General features: G+C 40.0%; 1 long non-coding RNA gene across 12 annotated transcripts; it reads right to left on the bottom strand.

Annotated features, from left to right (window-relative positions):
- Window positions 1–1,678: 1,678 nt before the first annotated feature.
- LOC127104186 (uncharacterized) lies at window positions 1,679–4,338 on the bottom strand. Of its 12 annotated transcripts, none has more exons than XR_007794830.1 (7): window positions 4,004–4,338; window positions 3,719–3,924; window positions 3,516–3,630; window positions 3,401–3,435; window positions 3,193–3,315; window positions 2,903–3,079; window positions 1,679–2,787 (listed from the first exon to the last, which is right to left on the bottom strand). It is a non-coding gene; the product is annotated as an uncharacterized LOC127104186 (long non-coding RNA). The 12 variants fall into 12 exon arrangements; XR_007794828.1 differs by having other exon boundaries at window positions 3,401–3,424; XR_007794831.1 differs by having other exon boundaries at window positions 1,679–2,562; window positions 2,658–2,787; window positions 3,193–3,630.
- Window positions 4,339–26,473: the final 22,135 nt, after the last annotated feature.

Here is a 26,473-nt window from a genome sequence, read left to right as displayed (position 1 = left end):
CTATGATCCTTGAGCCCATTACGTTACAAGCTAGATATCAAATGGTCGAGGACCGATCCAATCATCGTCAACCGAAGCAAGGTCTCGGGATTCAGATTTTATTGTAGACTAAGGCCAATGTTGTAATCAATGGAAGAAAATATATACAAAATATTTCCCATTTCCTTTTCATTTATTTTCCAATTTTTGCAACACCCTCATCAAGGGTGTCTCCATCCTTGCACTCACCATATGTACAATTTCATATCAATAAAAATTCAGTTCATTCCATCAAATATTTTTCTGTTGTGTCTTGTATGCAAAATAATTGATTTATCTTACGCACATAATGCTTTAAAATTTCGGGGAATAATAAAAAGCTACACTAAAGAGAAACATTTTGCATTACGGTAAAGACGCGATAAACTTGAAAGATGGTCTATGACTCAAAAGTGGTTTTACTTAAATGCCTGTGATATCGAATCAGTTGGGATACCATATTGGTTTCAGCATTTCAGCGTTCCTCAACAGGCAGACGATTCCCTGACAACAATGTTGGCATCACCTAGATTCCACAATAATTATCTTCCAATCTTCGATTACGAGTCGGAGTTCCCATCATAATAAAGACTCATCCCCATAAATGACAAACCAACATGCATCATAAAAGACAAGCATACATCATGCACTACATATATCATATTCCCCACCATGATGCCTTATATAAACATCAAAAGTCTAGGATGACTTCAACCACCTATTCAAGCAAATTTTGGATATGTTGGTATTTAATCCCCTTCCACCTTAAATACCTGAAAAGATCCCGCAATTCTTGTATTCAAGTCCGAGAAGATTAAATAGGGGCAACTATTGTACCCCAAAATTTGCCCTCCTCTTGGTCAGGGGATCAGTTGCATACATTCATAATTCATCCACATGCATCATTCCTTCACTAATGGATCATCATGGATTCACAAACTTGGGGCTTGTGGAGCTAGGGTTTGTGTGGACATCAAGCTTCAAAAGCATGGTCTGACTATATCATCAAGCATTAGGGGATGTGAAACCCTAGTTGTTGGTGGTAGAGGTTTGGATTCAATAAGGGATTGTCCAGGCAATCTTCTAGGGTCTTCAAAACCCTAATTCCTCAAGGTGTGATCTCATGGAGCTTCCCTAGGCCTTGTATTGTCCCTCAAAACCCTAATGTAAGCTCACACACTGGAATATTGATGGTTGGAGCTTATGGCTTGATTTAAAAGACTTACTTGAGGGGTAAGCCTCAAGAGAACCCTAATCAGGGAGATGATGAATCAGATGGACTTGGTGGTTTGGCTTCGCATCCATGACACCCAATCTTCACCTATCATCAATGTACTTGGTCTAATCCATCTTGATCTCAATGCCCTAGTGTTCTTCATGAGATTGTTGGTACACCTATAGCCATGGTCATCCAAACAACCAAACCTCTTGTGTCATAAACTTCTTGTAAGTCATGCCCATTGATTCATGGATGTTTCATTCAAACCCTAATCTTATGCCCTCAATTCACAACCTTGTTAATATATATTACCAGTTAAGTCATGTTCTTTTCAAATTCAAGCATTCAAGTCATAAAATAAACCAATTTCAAACCATTTGTCAATTTATTTCAATCCATTGCATATCATTCTAAACCATCACATTTGGTTTTACATGAAAAGTTACAAGTCTTGACAATTTTGACCAATTGTTGATTTTGGTCAACTTTGACCAAAGTCAACCCAAAATTCCTAAACCCTAAAATTGCCCATAACCATCAATTCAATGTTCATTTACAAAGAAAATACAAGAAAATTGAATTTTGACCATTTATTGACTTTGGTCAACAGTTGACTTTGGTCAACATTTGACTTTGGTCAACAGTTGACTTTGGTCAACAGTTGACTTTTGGTCAATGTTGACCAAAGTCAACTCTCACTTTCTCTTGATCATCCAAACTTGACCTAGCCTTTTGCTTTGATGTGTCACCTAATCTTCATGCTTGGTTATGGTTTCTTTTGATTGCTTCATTTCCAAGTAAATGACATTATGCACACCATGTTTATTTTGACATTTTGAATCACTAACCATTGGCCTTGGTCTGTCCCAAATCAATTCCAAAGAGCTCTCTAACAACACAACATTATCCCTTGCTCCAGCCAAAGACAATACACCAAGCCAAGGAAATGCATGATTTCACCATTAGAGAATCCATGGTACAACAATTTTGGCCCTACTGCTGCAGCAAGCCATTCAACATTTGGCAGCACCGTTCACCTTGCTTTGTTTCTATTGAACAAAGGCATGAGGGGCTTGCAAAGGAACCTGCAATGGACACTAGCACCAAGCCTCATCAAGCATGAACTGAACCAAAACCCGAGTGGCAGCATGCTGCATAAATGCACCTATGAACTAGCACCTGTTACCAAAATGACCTTAGCTTGCTGCAGTAATCCAAAGGAGACCATATCAAAACGGTGAAGTTGAAAAGAAAAACCTGCTACCAGCTACAATTATCATGCAGAAGCATACAATCATTTGAGCCTACAAACCAGTTCAGACCTGCTACAAAATATGACAACCCTGGGCATTGATTTCTACTACATGTCCATAAACTGAACTCATGCCAACTATAGCCAAATTTCAACAATCAGACATACCTCGTGACCTTGCAGTCCATCAAGGTCTTGGTCTTGTGCAGCATCACATCATGCTGCAACAATCTAAATGGAACCACACCAATACATTGGGTTTGCAGGACTTGTCACCATGTTGCATTGGCCATAAAATCTGCAAAAACATACAGGGTTATCAATCCATGATCTATAAATTGGGGAGTGAGGTACAATGGAAAATGCATTAGTCCTACATCCTGCAATAGTCAAGACAACAACATGAGGCTTACACCATCAATCGATCTTCCAACCAGCCTGTTGCAGTGGTCCTGCTTGACCTGTACCAAGCCATCAACACCAGCTGCACACACCATCAATCTAATGTCAGGCCATGGACCGTGTTAGCTTACCAAACCTGAATCATGTTAGAAAAACCACCATCTATGATAATAGAAACCATGTCTGACCTACAAGCCACAAACAAGATCACAAACACATCAATGCCAAGCTAGCCTATTTCCAACTCAAGCACATGGTTGTTACCTTGCAATTCAATAAAGAATCAGACTTAGCAACTTACCACATGTTAAATTGGAAGGGGAATTCAACATGATTCACCCATGTGCATTGCAAAGCCAGTTTTGGAAACAGTAATGCATTAACAGAGTGAAATACACACCTCAAAGCAAAACCTATTCCAAGCCTGCATCAAGGTGCTTACAAGGTCAGTTATAGCCAAACTAAATTTGAACATGATTGGCCAATGGATGTTAAAAGTAGACAGGTACCAATGCAAGGCCAATTCAAGCATGCTGCAGCAAAACTAGTGAAGTTAAGGGGATGAATACAAGCAGTGGGATTAAACATATGAGGCATTGAATCATAAGCAAAAGTAACACTCACTTGTTCAGCCAGTCAATGATCAAAGTGCAAAGCCAAAGTCACTTAAGAGCTCCACCTGCAACATGATCAACAAGTCACTAAAACCAATTCCACATGACCTCAATCTAACCACAACCTGCAATAGCCAGTCAAGTGTCAAAATCATTCACACATTAACCAACATAAACTAACATAACTAACTGAGTTTCCATAACATAACTAACCGAGTTTTCAGTTAACTCAGTGAGTCAATTTCAACTGATCCTAAGCCAAACCTCACTTCTATTTAAGGAATTCACCACTCACATTTTACTACCCTTGGCATTTGCTCGAATCTGCACTCTCTCTATTGCAATCTCTCTTCCCTCACCTTACTCAAAGCTCTCTTTCCTAGAAGCCATTGAAGCTTCAATCTGCTTGAGCTAAGACACTGCAATCTCATTTCACTGTTCCCGGCTTCAGAAGAAGAAGAGGAAGAAGAAGAGGATGAACCAAGTTCAAGAACTCACCTGCTGAATTTTCCGATCGCCTTCTCTGGTAAGTCCTTTTCTCCTCTGTGATGTTTTCTTACTTTGAGCTTACCAGAGTGTTGCATCTGAGGTAGGAAATGAAAGACCTATAGTGGTAGAGTTTGATTCGCGCCAAACGCCATTTAATTTAAGTTTAGAAGGCTAGGGTTCTTCCATATTTATGTTCGATTCAACCGATTCAATAATTGTTTCCCAAATCCGTTCCCATATTCATGTTTAGCATATCTTTATACATCCAATAGTGGTGGTAGTTAGGTATAGGCCACCACCGTCTCCGCGACATCCACCGGCGCGGTGATCTTTGGTGAACGGATGGTGAGACTCAGAGAGAAAATTAGCGTGCATTAAAATACAATTTGAATATGTTGACTTGGATAAGTCAACAGAGGTGAGGGATTGGGCTTAATCTGTTAAGGCCCATTGATTTACATTTCACACACCATCATTGCCATTACACCCCCAGTGGCTATTGAAAGAAATGAGAATTGGGCCAAGCCCATTGGCCTTTCTGCTAGTTCACACTGCATTTTCAACATACACCCCCCAAGCAATATGCGAATTGGCATTGGGCTCAGGTGCAACCCTGGTGCTATTTTCCTTTTCACACCCCACCTCATTTGTTTGGAATAGGCTTCCTGTGCCAAAAAAGTTGTTGTGGGCTCACCTGCAGCCCACTAGGCAAATGTTGTTCACACCTCATTTCTTAATTCCAACCTCCCATTCAATTCCATTTCTTTTATTTTCTTAATTGTTTTTTGCAATTTGTAATTGGATTAATTAGGTTGATAATGGACAATTAGGAATCAAATCTTGATTTTTAGCATATTAGGATTTTCATTACGATATTAGGATTTTAATTAGGGATTTCCTTGAGAGTTAATTAGAATTTTAATTAGGACTTTGATTAGATCTTAATTAGGCTTTTGGTTGAATTTAGAATCATACCATTTTTCAACATTAGGTTAAGATCAATCATTAGGATTTAATCAACTTTAGACCATGGTTAGAATTTGATATATTGTGTAAATTACCATTTTGCCCTTATGGACTTATTTTGTTATTTTAGTGATAGAATGACATGATCCTATTAGGACTAGAACTTGACATTATAATTTTAATCAGTTCCTAACATTTGTATGTTCCCTTAGGGCCTAACTTAGAATTTTCAATCAATTTTAATCAATCAATGCATGATCCCTTAGGATAGTTTTTAACCATTACTAACTTCTAGATTAGGATTAACCTAATTCCCTAAAACCAAAATGAAACCCATGATTAAATTGATCAAAAGCAATTTTGATTAATTAAATCCTTTGAACTTGTATAATCCCACAGTCTAAATTGAGTGACCAAAAGACCTTTGGTCACTTAATAAGACTTTTCTTCCAAGCTATGGAGCTCAAGGCCTCAAGTCAAGATCTTCAATAAAGACATCCTCAGTCATACCAAGCAGTGGATTATTCAAGCACATCAAAGGTGAAAAATACAAAAAACTTGTCAAATCAAAGTTAGAAGAGTGTGGCATGAGCCTTAAGCAATAGAGAAGGAGTGGGACTGGAGTATTCCTACCCCCATTCTAAGTATCTTTGGGTATGGGATGTATGACCCAACGCTCATCATATTCATCTCTATTCATAGACTTTAGCACAATTCTAATCATACGATTGACAAGTCTCTCTTCACGAAGCAAAAACAACAAAGCAAGGATTACGTCAACAACTTATCAATCATGAATCAAGTTGTACGATATGAGCCTTAAGTAATGGAGAAGGAATTGGACTGGAGTATTCCTATCCCCATTCTGAGTATCTTTGGGTATGGGACGTATGACCCAACACTCATGGTACTCACCTCTATTCATAGACTTTAGTGCAATTCGAACCGAACGATTGATAAGGTTTTCATTAACACAAGGACAACAAATATTCTCCTCCCGCGACTTGAAAGTTAGGATGAGAACTACATGCCACGAGCCTTAAGTAGTAAAGAAGGAATGAGACTGGAGCTTTCCTACACTCATTCTGGATATCTTTGGGTGCGAGATGTTTGGCTCGTTGCTTATCGTATCCACCTTTACTCATAGACTTTAGTGTAATTCTTATCAAGTAACTATCAAGTCCATTTAACTCTTTCATTCAATCATTCTATCATCTATTCTTTTTCCTTACCAATCATCTTACTTTCATCCGTAGTGGGCTGAACTACGAAAGCTCTGATTTTCTTATTGCACTATAAGGATACATATGCAGGAGAACCCAATTTCTTTGTGAGCTACCCTATTTATCAATCAATCATTCTTCATTCATTCAATCATACCATCCTTTTGAGATCGATCATACTTTTCCTTGGACTCCTTGTCTATCCTTTTAGGATGATAACGATAGTCCTCCTCATCAATCGAGAGTTGTTAGGCCCGTAACCCAAACATTTAATTCATTCTTTTTCGGCTAAGACGCCACTTTGCTCTTCGATTAAGAGTCTATCCCTCCCTTGGATCCAAGACACTATCCTGATTTGATCTTGAATTGTTGATTCCCCCAGCAAGTGGCACAATATTCCTTGTACTATCTAGTACTACAATCCTTTCTTGAAGAGGTGTTTGTCTTATGAGTCCACGTTGTTTAGACAAACGTTTCTCTCTTTCTATTCTCGTAGTTCCGAACTACGATTGCTCTGATTTTCTCATTGCACGATGAGAATGCATAGGAACGAGGACGTGAATCCTTGGCGAGCATACTTCTAATTATTCCTTCTTCCGCCTTAGAGAATCATCCATATCTTTCACTATTCATTACCTACCTTTGATCATAAATCGCTCACCCAGTGACATATTATTCCTTTGACAACGAAATACACTTTCCTTGGAATTCCATATACACCCTTTTAGGACGCCTAATGAATAGTCTGCATTTCTACCTAGAGTTGTTTGGCCCTTAACCCAAACACTTAATTCCTTCTTTTTAGCTAAACACCCTATAGTGGCGGCCTGCTAGTCCACGTATCGGTTAACATTGTTTCCCTATATGGTAGAAATCTCATTTCTCTTATGGATTCCAATACGCTTTCACCTTTCGGTTTCAAACAATATCTCTTCAGTCACTTATCACCAAATATCCAATTCTGTGACTTCGGTCACTTCACTCCATTCATATCCATGATACACTCATACTATACCTTCATTCACTTCATGTGATATACCTTATTCTTTGAGCCAGACACGCTATACCTTTGTGCTCCATCTTGTACCTCCCTATGAACCAAGAGATGTTTGGCCCTTAACCCAAACACCTAATTTCTCTTTTTTTTTCGGTTGTTCCAATACAGTGATACAGTGTTGTAGGCCCTCACTTATTAGTTCATACCTGTTTGCTCTTGGGTTCATCTTTTCACCCTTGTTGGAGTTCCAGTCATACAATCCTTTGGTTCAGACCATACTTTATCACACTCCTTTTCACCTCCTGCCTCTAGTTCCTTGAACTACGAAGCTCTGAATTCCTCGTTGCACTATGAGGATACATAGGCATGAGGGCCCTAATCCACACCGAGCACTTTATCTATTTCTTTCCTCTCACTTCATTCTTTTGCGAGTAATCTTTAGATATAACACCCATTCGAGCAAGAACAATCAAAACGGTTCCCATGGAGTACCATGGATGTTTGGGGTGCTAATACCTTCCCCTTGCATAACCGACTTCCTTACCCAGCATATCTCTTTCCCCCGGGTCTTTTCGATGTTTTCCCTTCCCTTTGGGGATAAATAAAGTTCGATGGCGACTCTGTTGTATGTTCGAGCGTGCGACACGTTCGGGTATATTTCCGCTAGCTTCATCTGGCAACTTTGCTGGGGACACCTTGCTATTTAGAGTATTTCCTAGTCACTAAAAGGAGTCGAGCCTAGTTTAGGTTGCTACCTCGCTAGTTTTAGGTGCTTACCTTTACAGATTTACTCGTTTTTATTTATCGCATTTCTTATTTGCTTTATATTATGGATATTTTTTGTTATGTTGTTGATGGGATGGGATAGACTACATGAGAGGAAAACTCTGTAACCGAGCTTAGTATACACATAGGTTAGACTCGTGGATAGTCGTGTACGTCTGTGTTCCGCGCGTTGGGTTTTCACGAGAACCACACCCATACTAGATTCACTTGGAAGTACTTTTGTCCTGTGAGTATTCACTACGGCGGGGTATTTCCATTTTGAGTCAATGACTCTGGGAGACCTGCTGGGGACCATCTTGGAACATAGTCCACACCTATGAGGGGGATATGGGTTTTTATTGCAGGAAACTATAGACTCTACCTACCTTGATACTTATGTTATGTTGAACCTTTGAACTTGCAACAAGCGGCATATACAGATTATTTAGAACATACCAGAGTTTTGAATCCATGTGACTTATATCATTCCATCATTACATTATCATTCATCATGACAAAAATGTATGCATATGCATTTATTTTCCAGGAATCCAAGAGTCTAGTTTGTTTACCAAGAATTCAAAGCGAAGCATGAATCCCGAGAGAAAGAACATTCACAATTACAAGTTCGTGGAACCTCAGTTGGCCGTCTTGAGAGGACTTGGGGCACGTTTAGACTTGGGACTCAACGATGATTTCAAGGCGTCTTATGGTAACCTTTGGGGCATTCTGAACACCGAAGTCAACATCATTGTTGTGCACACTCTGGTGTAATTCTACGATCCTCCGCTGAGACGCTTCACATTCCAAGATTATCAGTTGGCACCTACGTTGGAAGAGTATTCACACATTCTGGGTATAAGGATCAAGAACCAAGTGCCTTACGTTCGCACTAAGGAACTTCCCAAATATCAAGACCTTGTTGAAGCACTACACACAGGAAAGAAGGAAGTGGAATTAAACTTGAAACCTAAGGGTGGAATTCATGGCTTCACCTCCAAGTTTCTAGTGGACAAAGCAATTGCCTTCACCGAAGCTGGGAGTTGGACGACCTTCAACGCAAATATAGCTCTACTTATCTATGGGATCGTATTGTTTCCGAATATGGAGGAATTTGTAGATCTAGCCGCCATTCATATCTTCCTGACTCAGAATCATATTCCTACTCTTCTTGCTGATACTTACTACTCCATCCATGTGAGGACTCAGAAGAAGAAAGGGACTATCGTCTACTGCGCCCCTTTGCTGTATAGATGGTTTATTTCCCATCTACCCAGTAAAGGCCCTTTTGTTGAGAACAAAGATAACTTGAAGTGGTCCCAGCAAATCATGTCCTTGAACGCCGAAGACATTTCTTGGTATTCTCGAATCTACGACGGTGTCAAGCTTATCCTCAATTGTGGGGATTTTCCTAATGTACCTCTTCTTGGTACAAAAGGGGGAATCAATTACAATCTGAGGTTAGCACTACGACAAATGGGATACCCTATGGTGGACAAGCCTGATCTCAAGAGTGTAGAAGGTTTCATCTTAAATGAAGGGGTTAAAGAGCCAGAACTAGTCAAGAAAATCGTCAAGGCTTGGGGAGCAATTTGTCTTCAAGGAAGAGCATAGATGGGTAAAAAGAATTGCATTGCCAAGGAAGCTTACACTAGATGGGTCAAAGACAGAGTTAGTGAGATTTCGTTGTCGTTTCCGCCTGAGCCGTCCATGAACGTCAAGCCTCTTGAACCAGTAACCCATCAAAATTCTGAAGTCGATGAATTGAAAAAGGTTATCAAGACCCTAGAGAAAGAGAATGATGATCTCAAATCTAGACTTGGTAGGATCTCCTTGGAGAAAGAAACTTTGAAGTTCAATCTGAATTAGAAGAGAGATAGGGTTCGGCAAGCAGATGATGAGGTGCAAACAGAGGTATTCAAAAGAATCAAAATGGGTGACACACTCAAAGGGACTTATGCCAGTTTGACAACCAAGAAGAAGCAATTAGCCGAAACTGAATATCGGGCTAGCAAAGCGGAGCTCGATCACATGGGACAAACTAAGAAACTCCAAAGTCTGCTAGAAGCTGGCAAGAAAGAGCTGAAGGATGATAAAAGCCGCACTAAGCAGCTAGAAGTCACCCTTCGCCAGAATCAGTACGAGCTAAACCAGAGACTGGAAGAGATTCACGAGCTAAAAGAGCAATCACATAAGAACTTGGAAGACACCAACCTACTCCCACAAGTGAAGGGGCATCCTGAAGATCTCCCCAACCGAGAGAAAACAATTGTGAGCAGCGTTTCAAATGAATTGATCACGATTTACCACCTGAAGGGAGTGCGATATTGGGAAAATGGGGCTCATGCCTATCCCCAAAGTCTTAGACTTATTACGAAGAGCTGTTATCAAGATGTTTCTAATTATTGCTCTTTAAGTTTGATTTGTAATTCACTAGGTTGATGTCTGATAGGGCCAATGCTGATACTCTTGTAGCCCAGTGGGCAGTTCCTTGATACATACTTGTATTTCGTCTTCTCGATATTGAATAAAAGAGTTTCTCGACTTTTGGCTTCATAAATTGTCTCTCCTTATGCTTTGTATTCGGTCATGTTAAATGAACAAACTCACGGATTCCTTGGAATTGTTTTCCTTTACATAAAATGAATATAATAAAAAAATAAATGTACACATCAATCTTTTCGCATACATACATGCATTCACGCATTTACTTGTCATAAGCCGTCAGAAAACAAAATGCTTACCCTCTCCGTTTTTCCATAGCAACAAAGAAGACTCATCATCAATACTTCACGTGCTCCAACAAATCAAAGATAATGGTTGATTACGAAGTTGATAATGCTGATGTCAGCGAATCCATTGCCCAAGTCCAAGGTGAGATGAATCTCTTCAGGGGCAATATGGAGACCATCTTGGAAATTCTCCAAACTCAGAGGGCCCTTACCTCTACTACTGCCAATGTCATCCGTGCTGTTGGGGCGACCAATCTTACTACTGCTGCTGGCACTACCGTCGAAACTCGGGAGTATACTATGGTTCCAACCACTAGGAACCGTCAGATGGTCCCTGCTGACTCAACTAGGCTTGTTGTTGCCTACCCGTGGGGAATGCCCCCACACTTTTCTGCTCATCTCGCCAATGGGGGGCTTTCTTCCCCCACTCGGCACTTTTTACTTCTACTGCTGCTGGAAACACTAGTTTCTCGTGGGGTTTCCCCACTGTCCAAACTCCTCTGGTCGATGTTGCCAATCCGAAGACCAACAAAGGCCAGGTCCCTGACGACACCCCTAACACTGAGGATGACTACTGAGGCCCGCACCTCCATTTTCAGATCCTCTCTCAGACTGCTCAAGCCGCGAGCGCAAGTCAGCTCCCAGCCGTTCTGTTTGGTTATCCTGGGGAAACCTCCATGCCCATGTTGTCTTACATACCTACTGTTGAATTAGGAGACTAAGAGACATTTGAATAAACCGTGTGTTTTGAAAAGCACTACGGAGACTTTATTATATATAGATAGATTATAACTAATTACATGATATAGTCGATGTGGGACTATTCGATATACAAATATTCTTAATACTATATTTACAAATATCAACACTCCCCCTCAAGCTTGAGCATATAAGTCAAATGCACCAAGCTTGTTACATATATAATTAGTTCTGGGACTTCACAGAGATTTTGTAAACACGTCTGCCAATTGATCATTAGAGTTGACAAAGTTTGTGACGATGTCACCTAATTCAATTTTCTCTTTGATAAAGTGACAGTCTATCTCAATATGTTTGGTCCTCTCATGGAAGACTGGATTTGAAGTAATGTGCAATGCGGCTTGATTATCACAAATAAGTGTCATTGGTCTTGCTTCTTCAATTTGAAGTTCCTTGAGCAACTGTTTTAACCAAATAAGTTCACATGTTGTCATTGCCATGGCCCTATACTCTGCCTCGGCGCTTGATCTTGCAACTACGTTTTGTTTCTTACTTTTCCAGGATATAAGGTTTCCTCCAACAAGTACACAATACCCAGAGGTGGATCGTCTATCAATGGGTGATCCTGCCCAATCAGCATCGGAGTATCCAACTATCTGAGTATGTCCTTTATTTTCATACATTAGACCTTTTCCTGGAGCAAATTTGATGTATCTCAAAATCCGGATAACAGCATCCATGTGTTCCTGACAAGGGGAGTTTAAGAACTGGCTTACGACACTAACTGCAAAAGAAATGTCTGGACGAGTGACTGTGAGATAATTCAACTTTCCAACCAATCTTCTATACCTTCCTGAGTCAGATAAAGGCTCCCCCTGATTGGGTAGTAGTTTGACACTTGGATCCATAGGAGTATCAGCTAGTTTAGCATTCAACAAACATGTTTCTTCCAAAATATCCATAGCATATTTCCGCTGAGAAATCACCAAACCATCTTTAGATTAAGCTACCTCAATACCCAAGAAATAACGAAGTTTACCAAGATCTTTTGTCTGAAATTGATTCGAGAGATGTTGCTTTAACTGGAATATACCCTGCTGATCACTACCAGTTATGATAATATCATCTACATACACAATAAGATAAATACACCCTTGGGCTGAGTGACGATAAAAAACAGAATGATCAGCTTCACTACGGATCATACCAAACTGTTGTACTACAGTGCTGAATCTGCCGAACCAAGCTCTCGGAGATTGCTTAAGACCATACAGAGACCTGTGTAACCTACACACCATATCCGATGACTCCCCCTGAGCAACAAATCCAGGTGGTTGCTCCATATATACTTCCTCTTCAAGATCACCATGTAAAAAAGCATTTTTGATGTCAAGTTGATGAAGAGGCCAATGTCGAATGGCTGCAATGGCTAGAAGAAGTCTAACAGATGCCATCTTGGCTACAGGCGAGAAGGTATCACTATAATCCAATCCAAAAATATGAGTGTATCCTTTGGCTACCAAACGAGCTTTAAATCGATCAATCTTACCATCTGGACCAACCTTCACTGTATAAAGCCAACGACAACCTACTAAAGATTTCCCATGGGGTAGAGGAACCAGTTCCCAGGTACCACTGCTTTGAAGAGCACACATTTCATCAATCATTGCTTGCCTTCACTCAGGGTGAGATAATGCTTCACCTGGAGTTTTAGGAATAGAAACAGAAGACAAAGAAGACAAACAAGTATACTGCAAAGGGGAAAGGCGATGATAACATAAATCAATATAATGTGGAGAAGGATTTCGTGTTTGACGTATACCTTTTCGAAAGGCAATCGAAAGATCGGACTCAGGTTGCAGGATCAGATCCGGTGATGACGGAGGCGTCGGAGGAGAATTTTCAATGACCTCAAGGACAGGTATGACTTCAGGGACAGGTATGACTTCAGGGACAGGGACGACAGGCGTTGGGTGACGACGCTGATATGTTTGAAGTGGTCGAGAAGTGGGTGGGTCAGGAGCCCTAGACTGATGGGGGATAATGGTAGGCGGAACATTAATAACTGCCGGAAAAGGTGTGGGAGTACTTTCTTGAATGGGTTCTGGAGTTACGTGACTGGACTCGAAATATGGAACCGACTCGAAGAAGGTAACATCGGCCGATACTAGGTATCGTTGTAAAGTATGTGAATAACAATGATAACCTTTTTGGGATCGATGATAACCAAGAAAGACACACTTTAGTGATCGAGCTGAGAGTTTATCAAGACCAGGAGAGAGATTGTGTACAAAACATGTGGACCCGAAGACTCGAGGAGGAATTGGGTGAAGTGGGGAATTGGGAAAAAGGATTGAATGAGGGATTTTATCGTTAAGGACAGATGAGGGCATGCGATTTATAAGGTAACATGCCGTTAGCACAACATCCCCCCAAAACCGAAGTGGAACATTACCATAGAGAAGTAGGGTCCGAGTGGTTTCTACAAGATGTCGATTTTTGCGTTCGGCTACCCCGTTTTGTTGAGGTGTGTGAGGGCAAGATGTTTGATGGAGAATACCATTGCGTGACATAAAATTCTGAAATTGTTGGGATAAATATTCACGGGCATTGTCACTTCTTAAGGTACGGATAGACACACCGAATTGAGTTTTTATTTCTTGATAGAATTGTTCAAAAATAGAAAATAATTCAGACCTATTCTTCATTAAAAATAACCACGTGCAACGTGAAAAATCATCAATAAAGGTGACAAAATACCTAGACTCAAGAGTAGAGACAGTACGCGAGGGACCCCAAACATCGGTGTGAACTAAAGCAAAAGGGGACGAAGCTCGTTTGTTGACTCGATTGGGAAACTGACCACGAGTGTGTTTCCCTAGCTGACATGACTCACAATGTAAATTAGATACCTTCGATAAATTTGGCACCAACTTATGTAGTTTGGAAAGACTGGGATGACCTAACTGAGCATGAATAGTGAGTGGAGAATCTTTGGCTGAGCATGTCTGAGATGACACTGAGAGGTAATAAAGGCCTTGAGACTCACATCCGACACCAATCGTCCGTCCCGAACTCCGATCCTGCTGGGTAACATTATTATTAGTGAAGGTGACACTACAATCAAGAGAACGAGTTAAACGAATGACTGAAAGTAAATTAAATGGACAATTAGGTACATAGAGGACAAAAGTAACCGAGAGAGAAGGTAGAATTCGAACAGTACCAATCCCTTCGGATCGGGTTTGAGAACCATTGGCAGAAGTTATAGTAGGTAAGAAACCGGATGTAGAGAGGGAAGAGAAAAGATTTTTATTACCGGTAACATGATCAGACGCACCAGAATCAAGGACCCAAGATCCAAGAGAAGATGATTGAGAGAGACAAGCAGATGAATTACCAGTGTGTGCTACCAAAGCAGTAGAATCTAAGTTCTGATAATTCTGATACCACCTGAGGAAATCATCGTAGTTTGGTGTAAAGTTATGAGGAGTAGCCATGAGTATCAGATCTGAAAAAATTGTCCTATGGAGAGTGGAGCGGTGGAAAAATTGTCGGGATCGACCGTCGGACGTGCTGTCACGTGCGGAGGTTTCTGCCGATGAAAAGTGGGGAACGGCTGGATCGGAAGAGGCGCTTCTGCTGGTATGTTACCGGAGAATTTTGAAGAATGAGAAACAAACCGGAGTGATGACACGGTTTGTAAAAAAAAATCTCACTGGAAGACAGTGGGTCAACCGGGTAAAGTACGGCAAAGAAAGAATTGTCTCTTAACCGACTCTAAATACCATGTTGAATTAGGAGACTAAGAGACATTTGAATAAACCGTGTGTTTTGAAAAGCACTACGGAGACTTTATTATATATAGATAGATTATAACTAATTACATGATATAGTCGATGTGGGACTATTCGATATACAAATATTCTTAATACTATATTTACAAATATCAACACCTACCAATCCTGCACTCCAGCATGTGCAAACAGGGGCACCTCAGGTTCCCAATGCTCAGGCTGGATGATAGTATCCTCAGACGACTCATGTTGCCTAAACTGTGCCACCGAGTTTATCTTACCCGCCTCAAATATGGTTTACCCCAAACATGCCCACACAGATTGCTCTAGAAACTTCCCAACCGACCAGTCAGGTCGCTCCTCCCACTTCTGATCCGGCCAGACCTGCGGATTATCAGCTCTTGGACGACAAAATAAAGGCCATCGAGGGTTTCTATGCCTTCGGCATAGACGCTCGAGACCTCTGCTTGGTCCCGAGCGTGGTACTCCTGTAGAAATTCAAGGTGCCTGACCTTCCGAAGTACAAGGGCCTTTGTTGTCCCCCGCAGTCACATCACCATGTATTGCCGAAAAATGGCCTCATACATCGATAATGACAACCTCTTGATCCATTGCTTCCAGGACAGCTTGTCCGGGGCTTCCCTGGATTGGTATATGGGTTTAGAACGAACAAAGATCTGGTCATGGAGAGACTTATCTGAGGCATTCTTGAAACAATATAAATACAACCTTGATATGGCTCCGACAAGGCTTCAATTACAGAATCAGTCACAAAGATCTAATGAAACTTTCAAAGAGTATGCTCAACGTTGGTGCAAAATAGCGTCTAGGGTCCGACCAGCATTATCTGACAACGAATTGGTCGATATCTTCATCGATACACTACAAGGGATGTATTATGAGAAGATGATCTACAGTTCATCGACAAATTTTGCTGATATGGTAACCATTGGGGAACATGTAGAGAACAAGCTGAAATCAGGGAAAATCACAAACACGACCACACCGTAGACAACAAACAAGAGACCGCACGGGGGCTTCACGAAAAAGAAAGAGGGGGAAGCAAATGCTGTGATGGCGAGTGCTCGCCCCTAATATCAATTTCCGATGGCCCTTATGCCGTATTATCCGTATCCATACGTTTCTGCAACTCAATATCAGCAACCTCCATTCCAGTACCAATCGCAAAAAGGTAACCAACAATGAACACCCACTTAGAAAAATTTGAACTAACAATATAATCGTGACAGCAACGGACAAAATCGAGGTCAGAACAATAGGAGCAATTTTGGTAATCGTCCCCAATTTGATAAGATCTAGACACCGTATGCAGAATTGGTGCCATATTTGATCCACGTGGGGGCTATCATACCAAGAGGACTCCCAACAACCTCTCCTCCCTTTAATCGCAGTCACAATCCTAATGTTGCATGCCCTTTCCACACGGGGTATATAGGACACTCCGTCGAGGACTGTTGGGCTCTCAAAAAAGGATCCAAGAGTTAATTGACTAAGAGATCATGTCTTTCTCCGAGGAAAAGCCCAACATAAAGACTAATCCCTTGCCAAACCACGGTGGCGCAGCAGTCAACGTTGTGATCAAAGAAGAAAATGTCGAATCTATACTAAGGGTTGAAGAGGCGAAAACTTCAATGTCAGTTGTGTTACAGAGGCCTTAACAATTTGGGTTGCTAGAAGGTGTACATGATGATTGTGTAGTATGCGAGTTTGATTCGGACAATTGCGACTAGGTGAGGGGTTGTGTGCAAGAACTGATGGATCAAGGTTTAATATAGTTATCCAAGTCTAGAGCAACAGAAGAGGTGGCAGTAATTGAACCAATAACAATTGTGTATAGAAAGAAGAAGGTTGAAGCTCCTCCCAAGAGGATTAAGTCGATTCATTTTCGTGTTCCCACTCCGTTCCCGTATCAGAATACCAAGGCAGTGCCTTGGAATTATGAGACTACAGCGTATTTGGGAGGAAAAGAAATCTGCATTCCTGACACAGAAATCGTCAACATTGCTGGAATGGGAGGCATGACTCGGAGTGGCTGTGTATTCGCTCTAAAATACACTCATAGGGTGTCTCTAACACCCACATTTATCCCGCCTAAGGAGAAGGTCATTCCTACTCCGACTCCGCAGGCAGAGGCAATTGCACCTGCCACTCCGAGCGTGACGACTGCTCCAGTGCTGACGAAGGTTATTGACAATAAAGCTGCAGAATCTGAGACGTCTAAGGGTAAAGGGTCGTTGGTTGAGAAAGAATAAGTTGAAGATCACAAGAAGAGCATCACTTTTGAGGAAAGCCAAGAATTCCTCAAATTGATCAAGAAAAGCGATTTCAAAATTGTTGACCAATTGAATCAGGCTCCCTCCAAAATATCGATTTTGTCTTTGTTGTTGAGTTTTGAGGCTCATCGCAAGGCATTGCTAAAAGTTCTAAATTCCGCTCATGTAATGCAAGATATCACGGTCGATCAATTTGACGACGTGGTTGCCAATATCAATGCCAGTAGGTATCTGGGATTTAATGAAGCAGAACTACCTCCTGAGGGAAATGCCCACAACAAAGCACTACATATTTCGGTCACATGCACTGACTCTCTCCTATCTCAAGTCCTCGTTGACACCGGTTATTCGCTTAATGTATTGCCAAAATCTACATTAAGGAAATTGTAGTTTAAGTGGCCCGAGATGAAGACCAGCGCACTGACCGTCCGAGCTTTCGATGGTTCCCGAAGGCAGGTTATTGGGGAAGTCGATTTGCCTATCTGCGTTGGACCCCACCAGTTCAGCATCACCTTCCAAGTCATGGATATCAACCCATCTTACAGTTGTTTGTTGGGCAGACCATGGATTCATGCCGCTGGGGCAGTCACTTCTACATTGCACCAAAGGTTGAAGTACTTGAGTGATGACAAACTGGTAAGTGTGTGTGGCGACGAAGATTTGTTGGTCAGTGAACTCTCCTCTTCATATATGTTGAAATAGATGAAGGAATTATCAAAGTTCCGCTCCACTGTTTAGAGTTTGAAGAAGTCAGTCCTGCTACTTCCAATCATAACCAATCTTCCGCTACCATCCTATCCTCAGCAAAAGGTGCCAAGCAAACATTGGAGAAAGGCCTGCTTCCCGGTTGGGGTAAGGTCGCCAGTATGGTAGAAAAATGTGACATGTTCGGTATCGATTATCACCCAGTAGCACGCAAGGCAAGCCCAAAGAAAAAGCAGTTCAACCCGGTCAAATTCAGCAGCGCCGACTATCAAAATGAGCATACTGTGGCAGTTATTGGAGAGTCCAGCGGCAGCAAACCAGGGGCACCCAGCCTCATTCACATATGTTCTCCATGGTCCAAGCTTCCCAATTGGACGTCCACCGTGATTCCCATAGTGTACTCGGAAAAAACGTAATGCATTTTATTTTCTCGATCCCTCGTCCTCGCCCGAGACGAGAGGATAGCTTATAAGGGCCTCCATGTTTAAAAGTATTATGTGAATCAATAAAAACTACTTTTTGCATGCAAAACTTGTGTTCCCTTTTCTTTCAGTTATTTTCCCTTTTCACTAAAAATAACGAAATGGCAAAAGATTTCTTTTTCTTTTTTCCACTTTTCTCAAAAAAGCATACTAAAATAAGCTCATCACGTGCAGAGCAAACAAAACTATTGATTACAACATGGCTAAAATGAACTGTAAATCTGGATTTCTGATCAACCAAGCTGAAGACGACAATGAGGAAGATTGCGAATTACCAGCTGAACTAGCACGGCTCCTTGAGCACGAAGAAAAAGAGATTCATCCGTACAAAGAACCAGTGGATGTCATTAACTTGGGTTCTGAAACTGACAAAAGAGAAGTAAAAGTCGGGGCATCTCTGACCAAGCATGTACACTCCGAGTTGGTAGAATTATTGCATGAATATGTTGACGTCTTCGCTTGGTCGTATCAAGATATGCCTAAATTAGACACCAACATTGTTGAACATCACCTGCCACTCAAGCCTGAATGTCCTCCGGTCAAGCAGAAGCTCAGAAGGACTAAACCCGACATGGCACTCAAGATCAAGGAAGAGGTTAAGAAGCAGTTAGACATTGGCTTCCTAGCCATTTATGAATATCCTCAGTGGGTTGCTAATATCGTTCTAATTTCGAAGAAAGATGGTAAAGTCAGAATGTGTTTGGACTATCTAGATCTCAATAGAGTGAGCCCAAAGGACGACTTCCCTTTGCCCCATATTGATGTTTTGGTTGACAACACAACTCAACTTTCCGTCTTTTCTTTCATGGATGGGTTCTCCGGGTACAATCAGATAAAGATATCGCTAGAAGATATGGAGAAGACAACTTTCATCACACCTTGGGGAACTTACTGCTACAAAGTCATGCCATTCGGCTTGAAGAATGCATGGGCAACATATCAGCGCGCCACAGTAACCCTCTTTCACGACATGATTCATGAAGAGATTGAGGTTTATGTGGACGACATGATTGCCAAATACAGAACTGAAGAAGATCACTTAGTGAACCTGAGGAAATTGTTTGTCAGACTCCGAAAGTTTAAACTTCGGCTGAACCTGGCTAAATGTACTTTTGGGGTCCGATCCGGTAAACTCTTGGGTTTCATAGTCAGTTAGAAAAGTATTGAGGTTGATCCCGACAAAGTTCGATCCATCCAAGAAATGCCAGCTCCCCGAATAGAGAAAGAAGTCTGAGGTTTCCTTGGGCGACTGAATTACATCTCCAGATTCATATCACACTTAACAGCTACCTGTGAACCGATATTCAAACTGTTGAGGAAGAACCAATAGATTGTGCGGAATAACGATTGCCAAGCGGCATTCGATAAAATAAAAAAGTACTTGCAAGAACCACCAATCCTGATACCACCGGTTCCTGGTAGGCGTCTCATTATGTACCTTACAGTGCTCAATGAATCTATGGGTTGCGTTTTGGGTCAACATGACAACACAGACAAGAAAAAACATGCTATCTACTATCTCAGCAAGAAATTCACTGAATGTGAGACCTAATACTCACTTTTAGAGAAAACTTATTGTGCTTTGACTTGGGTTGCTCGACGCCTGAGACAATATATGATTTGCCATACCATTTTATTGATATCCAAAATGGATCTGATAAAGTACATCTTTGAAAATCCTGATGTTACTGGTAGAATTGCCCTGTGGCAAATGTTGTTAACCGAGTATGATATTCAGTATGTGACCCAGAAAGCAATAAAAGGGAGTGTTCTGTCTGACTACCTTGCTCACCTACCTGTCGAAGGTTATCAACCGTTGAGGTTTGACTTTCCGGACGAGGACATCATGTTCATCGGAGACTTCGCCATGCCAGACTTCGAAGTAGGCCCCGAACCAAGATCGCGATGGACGCTCGTGTTCGACGGTGCTTCCAATGCTCGACGTCATGGCATAGGCGTGTTATCACTTCTTCAAGTGGTTTCCACCTTCCATTTACCGCTAGATTGTATTTTGACTGCACCAACAACATGGTAGAATATGAAGCATGTATCTACAGTTTAGAGGTGGCAATCGACTTAAGGATCAAGATTCTTGAGGTATACGGTGATTCAGCTCTGGTAATCAGTCAAGTGAAAGGTGATTGGGAGACTCAGGATAGCAAGTTGATACCTTACAAAGAGCATATAAGGAAACTGATACCCTACTTTGATGAAATCTCTTTTCACCATATTTATAGGGAAGAAAATTAGTTGGCAGATGCTCTAGCCACGTTGGCATCTATGTTCAAAGTCAAATGGAAGAATGAAGCACCATCCATCCATATTGACCACTTAGATGAACCATCATATTGTCTAGCAATTGAGGCCGATCCTGATGATAAGCCTTGGTTCTACGACATAAAGACATTTCTGGAGAAACGACAATATCCCGAGGGTATATCCATTACCGATAAGAAGACTCTCTTCCAAGTTCTTCCTAAACGGTGATGTGTTATACAAGAGGAATTATGATTCTGTACTGCTCAGATGCGTGGATAGACACGAAGCTAGTACGATCATAAAGTCCATACATGAAGGCTGTGAGGGTGTACATGTAAAGGGTTCTGCTATGGCCAAGAAGATCCTTCGGGCTAGGTATTATTGGACGACAATGGAGGTTGATTGTTACAACTTTGTTAAAAGATGTCACAAATGTCAGATATATGGTGACAAGATCTTTGTGCCACTAACTCCGTTGAATATTATGACTTCTCCATGGCCTTTTTCTATGTGGGGCATCAATATGATTGGGATGATAAAGCCCAAAGCTTCCAATGGGCATCGATTCATCCTAGTCGCTATCGACTACTTCACGAAATGGGTCGAAGCTGCTTCATATGCTAATGTCACTCGACAAGTGGTTACCCGGTTTATCAAGAAATAGATAATCTTCCGCTATGGGATACCTAGCAAGATCATCACTGACAATGCCAGTAACCTCAGCAACAATATGATGAAGGAGTTATGCGAAGAATTTAAGATCGAGCACCACAACTCTTCACCATACCGGTCTGTTGCACCCCAAAATTTGCCCTTTATTTTTAACTCTAACCAATTTTTTTGTTTCACATTCATTCGCATCATCTTCATAGCAAAACATTTTTTTTCTGTCTTAATATTAGCCAGAATAATTTCTCGGAATTTACAAACAGACTGGTCAAATTAACTTTTTAACTGTGCCTAAAATTAGTTAACGAAAAAATGTCAAGTTTAAGTTTGCAAATGTCGGTAACATTAATCTGCGGTTCACGTGGTTTAATTTGACATGCTAAAAATATTTGTACGACTATTTTTGGTCATATGTTGATCAGTCTGAGCAGTTTAAACGGTCATAATTTTTATTTCAAAATCTGACCAAACGCTGTATTTTTCCGAGTCATTTATTTCGCGCTGATTATTTTGACGTGTTCATTTTATTTTTTCGAGCATTTTGGTGCCCGACTTTTATTTTTTTGAGTCTATTTATTTTTATATTGGGTCTAGAATAAATAAATAGGTTAATTAGTTTTTATTTTAATTTTAACTATTTTAATTATTTAACTTTATTCAGTTTTTAATTTAATATTGGGTTTCAAAATAAACTTAGGCCCATTATCATTAACCTAATTTGTTCCTATATATATTTACTAGCATGACCGATAGAGGGAGGCCAAAACACAGAACAAAAAAAGAGAAACTGAGAGTGGCTGATCTATACTATCGTACACACAGTTTGGTAATAGTTTATATATGATATATACTTTATCTATTTTGTTGATATATTTGTTACTGTGTTTCAAATACATGTTCATATATGTAACTAGTGTGTTAAATATATATATATATTTCTATTTTATGTTATAATTTGATTATGTTTTCGGATCGGATCGTGTCAATACGCCGTTTTCACATATACGTGTATGAGGCGTGACATTTGTGTTATCCGATCCAGTTGCGATGATCGCAATTTTGCGCTAGCAACGCCGTTGTTTTTTTTAATTCATATATTTTTTTATATACATATATTTAGATCTGCACATTTTTTTCATAACTAACTACCCTGATTTTTCCTAAACCCTGACAATTTCGCCACAAACTCTAAATTTCATACCTAAAACTTTAACCGTGTTATTTCCTCTAAACCATAAATATTTTCTTAAACCTTAACAAACCTTATTATTATTTCCTATTTTCACTCTTATTTATGTTATTCATACACTGTAACTGCTCCGCCCTTGTAATATTTTAAGTTTTAACTTGTAATATTTTCAGTTTTACTTTTCGCCATCTTTATTATGTAACTGCACCAAAGCGTTGTAATAATTAGGATTTTATTTTCTGCCATTTATTTTCTGCCATTTTATTTTTCTGCCATTTTATTTTTCTGCCATTTATTTTTCTGCCATTTAAATTCCTGCCATTGATCCTATATTAACTGCGTGGTTTAGTAATGTAGGGCGTGAAAACCTACTAAATTAATTATTTAATATTTTTCTATAACCTTTATATTTTTTGTAAATAAATAATAAATACTAACTATTTTAATAACTTTTTTTTATTACTTACTTATAATAATAAATCCTTATATATTTTGTAAATAAAATCTAATTGACCATTTTTCTAATTGAATAATAATAATAAACCTATTAATCTAATAATTTGATATTTTCTATAATCTTTATTTATTTTGTAAATAACTAACTTAATATTTTTCATATAACTCTTTTATTTTATAATTTGTACATTAATGTATTTTAAATTATTTTATTATTACTAATTTATTTTAAACTCATATTTTTCTAATAACTTCTAAAAAAATCTAACTTGTTTAACCTAAAATAATTTCTTTTAAAATTCTAACCTTTTTATTATCACTTTATTATTATTGTTATTTTATTATTGCTTTATTACCATTGTTTATTTATTATTTTATTATTATTTGCTTTTATCTATTCTATTTTTGCTTCATTATTTTCCTTATTTTAATTTTGTTTTATTTATAATATTAGGAACAAATGTATAGGTTGTAAATTTATTCTTTCTCGCCTGATTATTATGTATCTGTCCCATAGCCATGTAATAGTTTAGGAATTTATTTTTCTTGCTTTTATTTTTGTAAATATTTATTGCGTGGTTAGTAATTTAGGGAGTGCAAAAAACTAACTGTAAATAATTGAACTTAGAAAATTAAATTCAAGACAAATATCTGAAAAATAACACTCACACACGTAAGTCGATCTTTGATCGTCATCTGTACTTCCTAGGGTATTCCTCTTGGTTGCCTTCTTTAAATGGTCAAGTCCCTCGAAAAAAAGGGGTGTCTTAAGCAAAGTCCCTTCAAACAGAAAAATCATCAAGTCCCTATAAACTTAAAAGATCAAGTCCCTACGAGGTTGCCTACGATATAATGATCTTGTCCCTTCGGTAAATATGATGATAGTCCCTACGAGTTGCTAAAGACACCCCTTATGTTGCTTTCATTGACCATACGATGACCCTACGCCCGTCCCTTAAACACATCCAAGGTAACGACTACCTATTCCTTAATAATAGGGACAGTCTTACCATTGAAAGAATATACGAAAACACGAAAGACTTAATCTAGGGTAGGTATCTCATAGTTACTTGCTCACACTTTTCAAAATTACTTTTACACCTCACAATTTCTAAACTAGGCTTTGTATACACCCATATGAGGGTCATTACAAAGTACTTAAAGAAATTTTTCTACTCACACACTACACTCTTGCAAACAAACAAAGTGAGCTAAGTAACTAAGAGCCCATGGATAACCATGGATATAAAGGGTGCTAATACCTTCCCTTTGTATAACCTACCCCCCGAACTCAAAATCTTTTTAAGGTCTTTCCTGTTCTTTTATGTCCTTTCCTTTTGGATAAAATAAAAGTCGGTGGCGACTCTTGCTATCCGCAACATTTAACTAAAGTCAGTTCTCCCACCGTGTTACAGAACTGGCGACTCTGCTGGGGACTTAATAAAAAAGGGGTACCCTTAGGAATTAGATCACTTTAAAATTGTTTGCCTTGTTTGCTTTATACTTATCTGTTGGGTGCTCTTATGTGTGAAAGACCCTAACCCGGATCTAGTGTACCTTAGGTAAATGGCAATAGACCAAGGAAACTGTACGGCGTATATCGATATGGTTGATCTGATGGCCATAGTTAGTGTGACTTCTTGGTTGGTGCTTATGTTCCTTAAGCAAGTTGAGGATAATATGAGGTTGCCATATGTTGTCAATACACTAACTGACTTTTAGAACCCTAGTCATCCCATCTTGGCCTTTAAAAAGTAGTGGGATAACCGGCTTTGGTGAAGACTGAAGTTGGTTGATACTCGATACTACACTCATTGAGATCCTAAACTTGGAGGGTTTTGGTTGGCAAGTGAGTTGCCTACTGAACAACCACCCTTGTGAAGGATCAATGATTTTGAGATCCCTTAGAACCTGGTTACTTTTGTAGGACAGGATGAATCAACTAAACTTCAGGGGAGGGTACTTACCTTTAAACCTCATGCAAGCCTTCAAACCTAGGGCTATTGTGTGACTTGTTTGTGTGTGCCACATGTTTGTGATTGAGCATAACATCATAGCATCATCATGCATCATAAGCATAGCATTTTCACTAACCATTTCAAGGACCAAAGGATTTATCTTTATTGCAGGTCATGGCTTCTGCTCGTAGGAATACTATCCGGATCAACTTTGTAGGAATACCTCCTAAGCTTAAGGAATTGGTCTCTCAAGTTTCTGAAAACTCCCAGTTCATCAAGAGGCATGGTCACCTACTGGATCTAGTCACTTTAAGGTTCAATGAAGACATGATGAGTGTCCTGTTTCAGTTCTTTGACCCTAAACATCATTGCTTCACATTTCCCGACTATCAGCTGGTTCCTACAATGGAAGAGTTCTCCAAGCTTCTGGGTATACCTATTCTTGATCAGAAACCCTTCACAGGCTTGGAAAAAGAGCCTAAACCTGAAGTCATTGTTGCAGCCTTACATTTAAAGAAATCAGACATTGTCCTAGAAACAAGAAGTGGAGTTAAGGGTATTCTTGCTAAGGTATTGGTGGAGAAAGCTCAAGTATTCCTGAAGGCTATGAGTTATGATGCTTTTGAGGAGATCTTAGCCCTGTTGATTTATGGCTTAGTACTGTTCCCCAATCCAGACCAATTCATAGACGTACACGCCATCAACATATTTCTGACTCGCAATCCAGTGCCTACATTACTTGGAGACATCTTACACTCTCTTCATACCCGTACTACGAAGGCACGAGGAACTCTGATGTGTTGCATACCTCTATTATCTAGGTGGTTTATTTCTCACCTTCCTCGATCAGTGATGAAGAATGAACAAGGGTTCAGGTGGTCCAAGAGGATTATGTCACTTTCTCATTCAGATATTCATTGGTGCTCTAGATCTATGGAGAATGTTACCATCATTGACCGTTGTGGGGAGTTCCCTAATGTGCCACTCCTTGGCATAAGAGGGGGCATTACCTACAACCCTTCTTTAGCTCTACGTCAGTTTGGTTACGCTCAGACTGATGGTCCTCATGGCATGCTTATTCAGGGTATTGTGTTCGACTACGACAACGATCTTCAAGGTTACCGTCAAAGGTTCATACGAGCATGGGGTAAAGTGAACAAGGTTGACAGCAAGACTCTGGAACCCAAGTACACTATTCCTATGGAACCATATCTCAGATGGGTACGATCTCGTGCTCAGACTCTTATGATGCCATATCCTGCTATCCTGCCAGTTACCATGGAGCCTG

Source organism: Lathyrus oleraceus, chromosome 7 (assembly GCF_024323335.1).
Source record: "Lathyrus oleraceus cultivar Zhongwan6 chromosome 7, CAAS_Psat_ZW6_1.0, whole genome shotgun sequence".
Taxonomy (NCBI): Eukaryota; Viridiplantae; Streptophyta; class Magnoliopsida; order Fabales; family Fabaceae; genus Lathyrus; species Lathyrus oleraceus.
The sequence above is the reverse complement of the archived record's forward strand: the minus strand, read 5'-3'. Positions and strand labels throughout refer to the sequence as shown.